Raw genomic sequence first — 13,437 nt, forward strand, 5'->3', positions numbered from 1 at the left:
TGGAACCGGTCTAATCGGGACTAGTTTGGTCTAAACGAATTGGTTTTAGAAAAATACATTAAATAATTAATTTTTAATGAAACAAAACTATTTTTAAGATGTAAAACCATGATTCCAAGCCAATAGAGACAAAATATGCAAAGTTTGCTCATTTATATACCATGTAAAGGTGAATATATCAAAATGGCACCGAGTGCAATACATATCATTGACAAAATAGCAAAATACATAAGCAATGAGGATCTAAATGGCCTATAAAGTCCAAAAACAACTTAAAGGGTAAGTTCATTTGGTCAATTTATTTTCTTATTTCGATGTTTTAAAAGGGCATTCCTTTTGTTTAAGTCATGTATTGGAGGGTAAAATGGGGAAGGAGAGCAGAAATTCCTTGTCACTTGAACATGTGCCAAGGCTCCTTGGATGTATGGGAGATTTTTTGTTCCACAAATTCTGCGTTTGAAGGTGTCAACCACTTCCTAACTTTTCAAGTTGCACCATGAACAAATAGTTGTGAAGACATATTTCCTTTCTTTGTTGGAGACTAGAGTAGCATCCTGTGTAAATTTGTTAGTGGGATGTATCATCATAGCTCTCCATTAAACATTGTATTTTAATTTTAGTGTAGTGCTATATATCATATTGTGCATTGTTTATGTGGATTAAAATCAACAGGTGCCTATGATATTGATGATTAGGTGGCATTTTGTTTCTTCAAAAGGTGTCAGATTGTATATATTTCAACTAAGAATTCTGCTAGGGAAGTGTTTAGCAAAGTCTGTGAGGAAAGATTGAGAGCCCTTGAAGACCAATGATTGTAGTTTGCTTGTTTTTGTGCACTCAAACAATTACTCCATGTACAAAAGAATATCAAGTATCTTAAAATACAAAGCAACCAACGTATGTTGGAATTGATTGCTCCTGTTGTTTCATTATCAGAGGAAGATTCTGTTATCACTTCTAACGCATCAGAATTAGCTCATCTTAATCCACTCTCTAATAGAGAATTCAGTCATCAACTTCCTTGGAAATTGAGACATAAAGCTTTATATCAGTCAGTTAAAAATAAAATTTTAATTGACGGTGGGCGTGCATCCAACTGGCTCATTTAGGACGAAACTGGCTAGTTTGCTAAAAACCGGCTGGTTAGGACTGGTTTATTGCAAAAAAAGGCGAAATGGGTGACCTGACCGGGTTTTTTGGTCGGTTTCGACCAGTGGGCTTGCTAACTGGCTGGTTAGACCGGTAACCGGTTAGCAAGACCGGTAACCAGTTAGCAAGACCGGTTTTGAATACTATGCTTTACACAAATCCGTACACTTGTGTTGTTTGGCAGAAGTTGCAACCAATCAACACAACGGTTTATGTTTATACATATAAAAGAAACTAACGGTTGAATAAGAAAAATCATTGGCCTTCGTGATTTTTTTTTATATTTGAAAGGTATTAAAAAACAAAAAGGCAGAAGGTAAAGTTAAAAGTTTATCAAAACTTTGATTAATGACTTAGAAACAACTTTACCATATACAAAAAGGGAAATAAAAGTAATATTTATATCATAAAATACCAAGTTATATAAGTGGATGCAGGAGAAATAACTGAAAAGGAAATTAATAAATAAGATAAGATTATTTTATAGAAGGTTTGGGAAGAATTATTCAAGTGTTTTATAGGGGTTTGTTAAAAAAATTAAAAGAAGTGGAGAAAAAGTTTTAAAAAGGGGGCTTATATATACAAAACAATTAGAAGGAAAAATAAAAATATTATTAAAGTTAAATTTAAAATATATATATATATATATATATATATATATATATATATATAGAAGTAATTATTAAAAAGAGTATACTTTGGAAAAAGGGTGAAAGTATATAATATATATATATATATATATATAGAAGTAATTATTAAAAAGAGTATACTTTGGAAAAAGGGTGAAAGTATAAAAGAGTCAAAAATCTTAAATTCAACTCAAAATTCCTAGTCGAAGTATCATTGACGAAGTTCATCTTGACAAGCAAAATGGCATCTAGTTTGAAAATAAAGGAAGGAAGATTAATTAGAAGGAAAAATAAAAATATTATTAAAGTTAAATTTTAAAAAAATATAGAAGTAATTATTAAAAAGAGTATACTTTGGAAAAAGGGTGAAAGTATAAAAGAGTCAAAAATCTTAAATTCAACTCAAAAGTCCCAATCGAAGTATCATTGACGAAGTTCATCTTGACAAGCAAAATGGCATCTAGTTTGAAAATAAAGGAAGGAAGATTTTTTGGAACCTCACGCTGCGTTGCTCCAGTGCTATTCAAAATTAAAGGGACCCTTGCAGGAAAAGATGTTATTATATCTATCTCTGCCATTGAAGGGAAAAATTATATAAACTCTAACCTTGCTAACCAGTTGGTGATTCCAGAGTCAAATATAATTGAGAGTTTAAACTGCTTGGGTAGAAAACAATATGATGTAACTGAATTACAATTAAACATTGGCGAGTATACTTTTATATCACAATTCTTTGTTTAATATCTATGGAGTGATCTAGGTGACATTGTTTTAGGCTCACCCTGGATGGAAACTCTAGGGTCCTTTATTCTAAATACAAAAAATAATTTTTTGACATTTTCCCACAAAAAGAGAAAAATAATGCTACACACTGTTACTTTGAAGCCAAAGTCGGTGACACTAGAAGACATACAAGAAATCTCAAAAGTAATTCTTAAAAAAAGTAAAAAAAAGATACAAAATATGCAAAAGGAAGTTGACAAAATCATTGTTGACAAGAAAGAGGAAGTTTCTCGACTTAGAGACCATAGTGAAAAATTACTAACGCAAATTGAGAAGCTTAAGAAGGATAAGAAGTTGTTGGAAAACAAGGGGCAACAACTTATTGAAAAAGAAGTGTTGAAATTTTCAAATGTAGAAATTCAAGTTGAAGAAAAAACGAACATCAATCCAGTGAATATGACAACTCAAGAAGACAAGTAAGTTGAAGAAATGACACACTTAGATGTTGCAGTTCAGATAATAAACATCCCAAGTGAAGGTTCTGTAACCAACTCAACAACCATAGTACCAGAAGGAAATCAAAAAATTTCCACACACCTAATAAGGGAAAGTCAAACCAAAAAAGTTCCCTATCGACATCCGAATCATGAAAGTAGACAACTCGACCAAGTTACGTATCAAGACGAGTTAGAATAGAAACAACAAACTGATGTAACCTCAATCTAGCCCTATGATGACAATTCGTTACAAAATTCCAGTGATTAGAATATTCCACAAAAGATTAATCTAGGGTCGTCTGATCCCTTCTCAGTGCGACAGTTTTGTTTTTCACTTAGAAGATCATATCAACTTGTATCGACGAAGATGACTGTTCCGAAACCAGAAGACATTTGAAACTGAAAAAGCTTTGAGGACAAAGCTTTTTGAGGAGGAAGGCAATGTTATAAATAAATATATAGGAAATAATGTCATCCTTTTACTTAAATTTATAACATTACTGTGAAATGACTCAGGATGTTTGAGAGTGGTTTCAACCTCATTGGACTTCATATGGAGAAAGTAGAATTTTCGATCTCACTAAAAATCCAATTGACTTATTAGTTTTTCAAGATTGGGGGGATTGTAATGTTTCCATTGGATTTTTTCATGTACTAGGGTATGGGACTCGTATTTAATCAAGAGCACCAATCTCTCTAAGTACCTTGATGTTAGTGACTTTGGTTGTCGAACTCCTCTATCATGACCCTACTAAAAATGTACCCATCACTCAAACAAAATCTTGACTTGACATGCTACATTTTTTCTATCTTATGTTAATTACTTAGAGGGTGATATTAATGACAAATATCCCAAGATAGGCAATGATTTTGATGATATGTAGCTATTTGTTGTATCATGGTTTTTTTGGATGCTAGAGGCCATCTAGAGCCTATTTGTTGATGTATTTTCGGTTTAGAGATGGATTGCACTTGATGCTATTTTGGTTATGTGCACCCTTACATGCCATATAAATGAGAACTTGTAACTTGTGGACATGTTTGATGAAGATTGTAACTTCTAGATGATTGATGTTATATGGTTTAATCCATGTTTTTATGTTTTTTCTATCTAATTCATCACTCTCCATGCTTTTGTTGAAATATATGCATCAAAATATATAAACATATATATTATATCAAAAATTCGCTCTCGAAATGGGAGCTTTTGAAAATGTCACTCCTTGCTCCCGCTCCCCGCTTCCACTCCTGCTCCCATGTAACCCTGGGATAGACACTGGGTGGTCCCATAAATCATGAGTCCTAAAAGATTCTCCTCCAAGATGCTCGCATACCATCTTAGGACATATGGGTGCCATAGTTTTAAAACCGACCGGTTCACTAGCTAAACGAGCTAGACCGGACAAGAAACCAGGTTGAGGGCCAATTTTGCCTTTCTTTTCACAAAAATTGGGCCTAACTGGCTAGTTTATGATGAAATCGGCTGATTTAAGGGTAGATTGGCTGATTCCGTCATAAATCGGCTGATTCATTGCCACGTCGACTGTGGACCCACCGAGAGGCGTTTTTGCGGCTTCTAAGGTGGTTTGGAGGGAAGCTAAGGGTTGGTTTCCCTCCAAAAACACCCCCTCCAAGCCAATAAAAGGAGGTCTCCCCTCTCATTTGTCTCACACATCTCATTTGGAGTTTTTGTGAGTTTCATTGGGAGCTTGGAGAGTGTTGAGTTTTTGGTGGAGTAGTCATCTTGGAGGCTTTTAGTTGGACTAGGAGCTATTTTGGAGATAGTTTGGAGCTGTTAGTAGACTTGTCTGTTGATTTGGGGTAGCATCGGATGTGCTCTAGCCATGAAAATTGGTGGAGAGGCTAAGGCACATGAAATCTCCAATACCCAGAAAGGGTTTGGGCAGATTCTAAACAGTTTGGGATATATTAAAATAATTAATATTTTTAATGGAGTTCCTAAGTTTAAACTTGGGGAAAATAAAATATTAATGTGAATTAATATAAAACTGTGTTAGAATGGTCCAAAAGGCATGGAACAAGCCAGATCTAATCTTAGCCATTGATTACGGACTTAATCTCGGCCATTAATTTGTCAACGAGAAAAGTATAAGAGGAGGCTTGAGGGTCACTTGGAGAATACACCAAGAGATCAAGATTTCGACTTTTGGGGTTGGGTTTGCTGAGAAAGTTGAGAGAGTGATCAGAGTTGTAGCTGAGGGGCAGTGAATATAGAGGCAGAGAGGCAGAGATAGCATCGGGAGGATCAGCGCAGTAGCCGGAGAGAGGGACACAGAAACAGCCAAGGGTTCACGCAGAGCCAGCCAGGGCTCACATAGAGGCAGCGAGGAGCTGCACAGTGCCTCAGAGGGCCAGCGTGACTGACGGAGAGGGCCAGAGGACTAACGCAGTGCCTCTAGAGGCTGACGCAGGCCAAGCTAGAGTGATGCTGGGCCAGAGAGAGGCTAACGCTGGGGTTTCGTGGGGCAGATTGGAGTTGTGGATCTGCCGGAGTGTTTATCCAGGGTTTCAGCCGAAATATATGCGTCCGAGTAGAGAGGTACTACTGCCGATATTTTTCTCTGTTGGTGAGCTGGATTTGGCACCCAGATTGTATTCTAAAACTGCTTAATAATACAAACCCTCAGATCGCTGCAGCAGTTTTCCCGCATTGGGTTTTTCCGGGGACATTAGTCCAAAAACAACGGTGTCACTTGTGTGCTTGTTTTTCCTTTAGTTGATGATCTATAATGTGTTGAGCATGTACTTGTATTTATTTCCAGTATTTACATGGTAAATAACTTGTTAATTAACAGAACAAGTAGGCAGGAATAAATCAGTAAGGTACATGGAGGGTTTCTAACAGTTAGGCTTAGAAATTCCAACATTGGCATCTTCAAGAGGAGGCTAAGGAAGCTAGTTTGCATTTCCAGGTAGGGATTTTCACTTGAAAAAGTCCATATTTCATTGCTATCCATGTATTTACTTTTTTTATGTGTTCTATGCTACATTGTTATCAAGTCTCTAGTTCTTTGCTATCAAATTTTGTAGGCTAAATATGACTCATTTTTTTCCCAAATTTATCTTAGGTTTTCCATTTTTCTTAGTTGCAATTTTTTTTTTTTTTTTTTTTTTTTTTTTAATTTGTAGATTTCTTTGCAAATTTCAAATATTTATAGCCACCATGCCTCCAAAATCCAAGGACACTGCATGGTCTCATTGTGATGTGATTGATGGAAAATGATATGCAAATTTTGCAATAAATCTATTGGAGGTGGGGTATTCTCAGTTTCAAACAACACTTGGCTGGGATAAGAGGCCAAGTAAAGTCATGTGATGCACCAAAGGAAGTGATAGGTCTTCTTAGGGCAGAATACCTTGTCAAGTTTGAGAAGTTTGGGGAGAATAAGGCTTTCCAAGAAGAAATTGCAAGGAAGAAGGAAATTTTACAAGCCATGAAAGAGAGTGGGCATGATGATTTTGAGATTCAAGATGCCTCTTCTATCCCTTCCACCAATGACCCCTTTCACTATGTTCCTCCTGCTCTTGGGTATTTTCATCAAGGCCAACAAGCTAAAGGAACAAAGAGGTTGAACATCTAGAGTTATTTCTCATCCTCTGCCACCACTGCCTCTGCTAATCCCACTTCCTCCTAGCCAAGTTGTCAACTCACTTTAGATGAACATTGGAAAAAACAATGCAAAGAATATTCTTTTCAATACATTGCTAGATGGTGCTATGATGCATGTTGTCGCTCAGATTGTACAGGCACTGGGACAACGACACAGGTTGGGGGCTGTCACCCTGATCCCCAATGTCTTTGTTCTAGCTGTTTCCCAACAACAGACTATGGGGGCTAGTCCCTGTTACCCACCATTTTGTGGGTGATATCCCTAGGAGATTTTTGTTTTTCTCCAAGATAGTCCTCAACCGGTAGCCGACATCCCCTTGCAGCCACCAACTAGCTCATTGTGCCATATCTTCGCCACTTGAGCCTGTCATGTGGTCCCTCATCCATCTGCCATGATTGTATGTTTGAAGGTGGGCCTCCTGAACCTAATGGTATGTCTTGTCATTTGGTAATTGAGTATTGTAGTTTGCTTATCATGGACACTTCTAGGCATGGGGGGATTCAGTCGAAAGAATGGGCTAGGTCTGTGCTCTTGTCCCCTAGACCCCTTTAGGATATTAACCTTGGATTCTAGTCCTATGGGATCTATTTTAATGACCATTTGGCTTTGGGGATGATATTTCATGGGAAACCCTGATTTTGGTTGCGTGGTCCTGCTCCCTTATCCGCATATATTACCTGCTTTCCACTCATTATTACCCCATTCATCATTTCTCCCACCTGGGTCCACATTCCTCGACTGGGTCCACATAGGGTTAGTTTTACCCTTCCCCTTGTTCACACCTTAGGTTAGGCTTGGAATGATGCCCTGGAGGTTGATGCAGCTAAAAAGAAAGATAATAGCATAATTGGCCACATTCAATAGGAAAAATGTACCACAAAATGAAAAAGATTGTTGGGACACACATTTAGCACGTGGGCAAAAGCCAATACACGAGCTCTACCCCATCATCATGACCATCACCCTAGTTCGTAAAGGTTCTATAAGTTTCCTTCATCATATAGGAACCCATGATTGTCCCAACCCCTGGTGGGCACTGAACTACCCTACCTTAAAAGGGGGTATTCACTGTTATATCTCACACATCATGTTCTTATCCCTTAATCTTCGAGCAATTAATCAAATAAATATCATGATAAGACAAAAGGCATATAAAGAAGGGTGGAAAAATCAAGGTCGGGGCACCTCATGTGCCACAATTGGTCCCTCCTGTACATTATAGACCCCAAGTGTGGGCTTCCCTTTTATTATCTACCCTTGTACCCTAGCATGTGGCCCAGGGTTGCCCCTTCTCATCCCCTACTTCATTCACCTCTCTATCACATACCACCACCTTTTAAAGGATGTACCTTGAACATATTATTCCCTTTAGAAGTAGAAACCACCTAATAGGATACTTGGTTAACCCCATTTGGGGTTTGGGAGACATTGGCACATTCCGAAGCCCATTATGGAAGGGCATGCCATTATGAAGTCCCACCTATGGTCCATGGTTGGTAAGCTCATTTACTTGATTTCTCTTATGAAATAATGTGTTGGAAGGCTAGGGGAAGCATTGGATCTTATGCGGGATTGCAGATGGTCTCCCTCTTGGGTTTGGTCTCCCTATATGGGGTCCTAACCTTTCAGAGCGATACATTGGCACATGTAGGGTGTGTGTTGAGAGCTATGGGCCTCCACAACAGTGGACAACACTCCATGGATTTCTGAGGATGTTCAAAGATTTCTCGAGGTTCACCTATTGGACGAGGAAGATACTTTTGGTTCACCTTTGCCCAACTGGCCTCACAGATGTACCATGCACTTGGCAACTGACCTAGGACTTGTAGGATGATGTGGCATTACCTACACTATCATCAGAGCTCTTATAGATGATCTATAGGCATCTTCAATTCATTTGGAGACCGATGAGGTTATTATTGTGCCCCCACACCCACTGGGAGCACCACAGGTTTAGTGTTTGAGAACAAGGGGCCAACCCCTTGTCCATCACTTTTGAGGGTCCTATTCTTCATTATGGCACCTATGGACCTCATCAAGCCTCTTGGAGGGCCATATGACATGTATTATTTATCATCTGATCTCTTGAGAGGCTTATTATTTCGTTTATGAGCTAGTTTGGTGGGCTTGTCACCAAAAGTTAGGTTATTAGCACATTATTTGATTTTTGGGGCTTATGTAGGCCTTAGAGACTAATTCGAACTCTTCATTAGTGTATAAATACAAGTGATATGAGTTCATTTTCTCATCATCACTTTGGATTTGATCTCTTCTTTCTCTTGAGATTTCACACTTTTTCTTGGAGGATGAATTGGAGCTTTATGGATGACTTTTGATGTTTGGATTTGGTTTATCTTATCTTGGAGCTTCTCTATTTTCAAATGTGGATGGTTGGATATTTTCCATTATGTGTAAGTACATGCTTTTTATGTTATTCTTGTTTTACTTTGTCATATGCATTGGATTGGGAATTTCACTATTTTTAGGGTTAATTGTTGCATGCATTTACTGCCTAAATTGTGGAATTTTGTCTCTATATAACATCTCTCAATGTATGGGCCATGTAATTTTGAATGAAATTTCCTAGGGATAATTCTATCAACGAATTCATCTTGATAAGCCATCACCTTTTGCAAGTCGAAGTATAAAGCTATAAGGTTGCTTCCCTTTGTCCTATAAGGAAAGTGAGGTAGTCTTAAGGCCTCCTTGAGTAAGAAACAAGTTCCTCATTCATATTTATCCTAGACTCCATTCTCCCAAAACTAAGGCACTGATCTACCAAGAGGTGGTCACTCAAAAATCAACTCTTTTTCACCTTGTAGGTCTAGCCAAGTTGGGTCACCAAGGGAATCATTTTCTCGACAAAATAACCCTCCAAAAAGTTTGATCTCCTAGCCTCTCCTGCGTTGATATGTCCTCAAGGCCTCTTTCAATTTTGAAGCCATTCTGATGGTGGAGTTGTGAGATAACCCAAGCCCTAGCTTCGAGCTCAAACTTTGCCCTAGTATCCCGAAGGCTAGTGCCTCATAGAATCAATTCGACACCGTTAAGTAAAAATCCTTTCTTTGATCCTTTCCCCCTCGTTTGGGTTAAGAACATCATTGGTTGCTAAATTCTTGTCTCTTAACCTAGGCTGGGTCCACTTGGTCCCGTGTGGTCCCACTCCTTTGAAAAGACAATTCTTCGAGAGCCTCTGGGATACCAATTTCAGTAAGGATCTTAGGGATTGGGAAACTCTTTCACAAGTCATATTTCCTAAACCTAACACTCAAATCCCCACATCTTTCTCTTAGAAGACATTGTACCTTGCTTAAAAAGCAAGCAAGCTCCATTCTTGACCATATTTTAAAAAGGGATTGTTGGGTCACTTTATATCCATTTGTTATTTTATCTTTCAGTTGTGACTCCATATATACCGTGTCTCCTCCCATCGGTGAAAGTTCGTAAATAGTAAGGAGCCTTAGCTGAGGTGATAGTGGGCTAAGTCTCCATTTGTTGCCCTTGGTCTAGCATTTGACCCTTTAGGAATTCCCTCTAGGTCCCCTGCTAGTTTGAGCGGTAACAGTGCCTATGGAGTTGTGAAGGTGGAAGGTAATTTGGCAACCAACCAGCCCGGGAGACACTGTTGAGTGGCCTAGCTACTTGGTTAATTTTAGCAAGACTCAAAGATTATAGTAGATTCAGATATGACACCAGTGCCTTATGGAGTCAAAGTTCTTGCTTATTATGATTTAAGACCAAGTAACTGGATGGACGACCACTACTTAGATGCTTCACTAACCTATATGAGATGCAAGTCTTAAGATCTAGATTAAATGTAAGGATCTTGGTCACTTTTAAGTTAAATGCTTAATCTAAGTATGACCTTCCCTTAATTGTTTTGAAGCTAGGCTCCAAGGTATGTTGTGGGAAGGAGGCCAACAAGAAGTAAGCAAAGGCTTGATTAACGATACCTTCTGTTAGGCTCCTATCACCCAATGCCTGCGGCACTGCAGATACTGTGTCTCTGATGACTGCAAGGTCACCATGTTAACCACTGAAGAGTTGCTAAGCCCCTCAAGCTAGATGAGAAGGGTGGCCCTAGAAGTCTATCAACGAAGCTTGTGCTTGAAGGTAAATTATTAGTGTAATACTAGCCTTAGGATGAAATGCAAAATGATTTGAGTGATTCCTAGGTTAAGATTGCTCAATGTTTTAAGGTACTTAGTTATGATAATGACAAGTACTTGTTAACGGAAATTAAGACACAATCCTTAACCACAAGAGAATGTGCCAAGTTAACAAGTGCTAAGTTACTAACAAGATATCAAGATAACCACAAGATAAAATTGCTTAATAAGATATATGCTTTTGAAGAAAATATTACTAATATGTTAAAGGTCCAAATGTTGGCATTATGATACAGGTGTTGTCCTTGATGGCAACTCACTCAAATGTCAAATCATAGTGCAGCAGGTCAATAGCAAAGAATTAATGATTAGAGAGAGGTATACGCAGGTTCATCTTGACAAAGGAGCGTATACACACGGGTTAATAGACCAAAAAGAGCGTATAACGTACACACACTTTCATAGAAGTAAAGGAGCGTATATCTTGGAAAACTAAGTTTTGGTCTGAGGTATTTGGTCCATGGTATTGGTCCAAGGTATCTAGTTCGAGGCATTGATACCAGGTATTTGGTCCAAGGTATTGGTCCTAAGTGGTTTTGGTCCATGGTATTGAGAAAGGCCTAAAACTATAAAAGGAGGAGAAGATCATTAGGCCAGGGGTGCAAGTATTGAATAGCTGATGAAGTGTGAGATCTAGCATGCAGGTTATGGGTTTGTGATGCTTTGCTAAGGATGCACCTATGTGGCAAATGAAGGTTGATGGATCGGGATCATGAAGACTAAACTGCATTATCATTATATGGTATGAATAGTTCAGATCTGAATACTGACGTATGTTTTATCCTTTATATATGATGCTCTAGGTATTTCCGAAGTAGAAAATTGCAGCGAAGGTATAAGTGATTATTTTTAGATCTGTACTTTGGTTCCCTTTGGTAAAAAGGGTGTATACATGCTGGTTCGACACAGCCAAGTAGCGTATACCTTATGAACTTGACGGTTGAAGTATCAGTTGCTTCTGATTGCTGTTACAGAGATCTGGGTTCTGCTCTGTGTTCTGGTGACTTGTTTTGTTGACTGTGTTCTGAAAGTTCAGATAGATTGAGTGATTCAGTTGTGGGTGATTCAGAGAATGATGATTGGTTAATGCAACGGTTATATTGCAGTGGTGATTGATTTTGAGCTTCAACGTAGCCTTCTGTAGGGCGGCGTCTACGTACTAGTAAATATATCGGCTAGTACAAGAGCCAGGGGGTTGTAGCTCCCTTCCAGTAGAAGCTGGAGAATGAGAGAAGGTTGTAGCCTTCTGCAGGTGGGTGCCTGCGCCAGTACAAGATTGTAAACGTGTTTTTCTTATATTAAAGGAAGACAACGGCAGATGGTTTTTGTCCTGCATTGGGTTTCCACCATATATCTTGGCGTTCATGTGTGATATGATCTGTTCTGTTTTTACTATGCCTGGTTACTATTTATATGGTTAATGAAGTTCTGATGCACTAATTAAAGATCAACATGTGATGAATTAACTGAATCATAAGTTTGCTGGATATACGCTGGTTGCATTAAACACAGTTGCGTGTACACGTGAGTTCCCTTAACTAAAGTAGCGTATATGAATCTGATTATGGAAATGAAAAAGTTATTGATTTGCTAACACTGATTCACCCCCCTGTCAGTATTATTTCTAACAATTGGTATCAGAGCAGGTCCTTCAGAAGAAGCTTGATCGCTTGAAGAGAGATCCATCAAAATGAATAATCAAGAGAGCATGGGATCCATAGACCGCCAACATTCAATGGGAGCAATTTTTTTTACTGGAAAATAAGAACCACAATGTATCTACAATCGCTTGGAACGGATGTTTGGGGAATTGTGGAAAAATGATATACATTTCCAACAACAATTCCTACAAATACGGTAGGTAAAAAGGATTATGAAATCAATGCCAAAGCTATCACTATTTTATTGGGAAGTTTGTCAAAATTAGAGTTTGTCAAAGTCACGCAGCTCAAATCAGCGAAAGAAATATGGGACAAAATCGTTCTAAGCTACAAAGGAGGCGCTCAGGGAAAACGTGCTAAGCTTCAAACTCAGAATTCAGTATGAAACTCTTAAGATGCATATTGATGAAAGCATAGCCAATTACTTCCTACGTATAGATGACGTTGTCAACTGTATGAAGAATTTGGGTGATGAAGTTAAGGAAGTTGTCTTATTGAGAAAGTTTTGAGATCCTTGTCTGCTAAATTTGAACCCAAAGTGTCTGCGATAGAAGAAAAATAGCATCTGCAAAATATCAATATGACGCAACTTCACGGAATCTTAACTGCCTTTGGATGAGAAAAGGAGGAACATCAGATATGAGAGAAGCAACGTTTAAAGCATATGTAAAGGGAAAATAAAAGAAGAAGAAGATGAGGTAAATTTCGTCAAGAAGCTTCAACGAGGTTTTGGAAGGTTTAAAGGTAAGCTACCATTCAAATGCTTTTCTTGTGGAAGAGTTGGTCTTTACACTGCCAGATGCCCTCATAACAAAGGAAAGATGTCTGAAGAAGGTAATAGAAGTTATTATACTCATGGTGATAGTGATGGCTTGTCCAATAGTGATGAAGACGATCAAGAAATTAAACTACTTATGGCATATGAAAAGAATGGTTCAGAAAAGGAAGATTTCCTTAAAGAAATCAGTGAACTTAAA

At 38.2% G+C, this 13,437-nt stretch overlaps 1 protein-coding gene across 2 annotated transcripts in view; it reads left to right on the forward strand.

Moving 5' to 3' along the window:
• The window catches only part of LOC149239681 (zinc finger (CCCH type) helicase family protein), a 319,676-nt gene that overhangs the window by 253,197 nt on the left and 53,042 nt on the right, over nt 1-13,437 (forward strand). The gene's annotated exons all lie outside the window — the stretch shown is intronic.

The sequence above is a fragment of the Pinus tabuliformis genome, chromosome 8 (assembly GCF_031772625.1).
Source record: "Pinus tabuliformis cultivar Carrire ecotype Pingquan chromosome 8, CPIR1, whole genome shotgun sequence".
Classification (NCBI taxonomy): Eukaryota; Viridiplantae; Streptophyta; class Pinopsida; order Pinales; family Pinaceae; genus Pinus; species Pinus tabuliformis.